The sequence below is a fragment of the Arachis ipaensis genome, chromosome B3, assembly GCF_059453495.1.
Source record: "Arachis ipaensis isolate K30076 ecotype BB chromosome B3, ASM5945349v1, whole genome shotgun sequence".
NCBI lineage: Eukaryota > Viridiplantae > Streptophyta > Magnoliopsida > Fabales > Fabaceae > Arachis > Arachis ipaensis.
In genome coordinates, this window is record NC_142438.1 from 73,732,519 (window position 1) to 73,733,725 (window position 1,207).

Consider the following 1,207-nt stretch of genomic DNA (forward strand, 5'->3'; position numbering starts at 1 on the left):
TTTTCAGTTCTTAACTGAATTCTTGCAGATATGTGATACTGTTAAGACTAATGGAATAGATCCTGAAGTCTACAGGCTCATGCTTTTCCCTTTTGCTGTAAGAGACAGAGCTAGATTATGGTTGGATTCTCAACCCAAAGACAGCCTGAACTCTTGGGATAAGCTGGTCACGGCTTTCTTAGCCAAGTACTTTCCTCCTCAAAAGCTGAGCAAGCTTAGAGCTGATGTTCAAACCTTCAGACAGAAAGAAGGTGAATCCCTCTATGAAGCTTGGGAAAGATACAAACAGTTGACCAAAAAGTGTCCTTCTGACATGCTTTCAGAATGGACCATCCTGGATATATTCTATGATGGTTTATCTGAGCTATCAAAGATGTCACTGGACACCTCTGCAGGTGGATCCATTCACCTAAAGAAAACGCCTGCAGAAGCTCAAGAACTCATTGACATGGTTGCTAATAACCAGTTCATGTACACTTCTGAAAGGAATCCTGTGAGTAATGGGACGCCTATGAAGAAGGGAGTTCTTGAGGTTGATACTCTGAATGCCATATTGGCTCAGAATAAAATATTGACTCAGCAAGTCAATATGATTTCTCAGAGTCTGCATGGAATGCAAGCTGCATCCAACAGTACTCAAGAGGCACCTTCTAAAGAAGAAGCCTATGATCCTGAGAACCCTGCAATAGCAGAGGTAAATTACTTAGGTGAACCTTATGGAAATACCTATAACTCAACATGGAGAAATCATCCAAATTTCTCATGGAAGGATCAAAAGCCTCAACAAGGCTTTAATAATGGTGGAAGAAACAGGTTTAGCAATAGCAAGCCTTTTCCATCATCAACTCAGAAACAGACAGAGAACTCTAAACAAAATGCTTCTAATTTAGCAAATCTAGTCTCTGATCTATCTAAGGCCACTGTAAGTTTCATGAATGAAACAAGGTCTTCCATTAGAAATCTGGAAGCACAAGTGGGCCAGCTGAGTAAAAAGATCACTGAAATCCCTCCTAGTACTCTCCCAAGCAATACAGAAGAGAATCCAAAAGGAGAGTGCAAGGCCATTGACATAAGCGCCATGGCCGAACCTATGAGGAGAGGAGAGGACGTGAATCCCAAGGAGGAAGACCTCCTGGGACGTCCAGTGATCAATAAGGAGCTTCCCTCTGGGGAACCAAAGGACTCTGAGGCTCATCTAGAGACCATA

The 1,207-nt window shown here is 42.3% G+C and overlaps 1 non-coding gene across 1 annotated transcript; it reads right to left on the minus strand.

Moving 5' to 3' along the window:
* Positions 1-211: 211 nt before the first annotated feature.
* Positions 212-319, minus strand: LOC148571137 (small nucleolar RNA R71). The gene has a single exon (XR_015908139.1). It is a non-coding gene; the product is annotated as a small nucleolar RNA R71 (small nucleolar RNA).
* Positions 320-1,207: the final 888 nt, after the last annotated feature.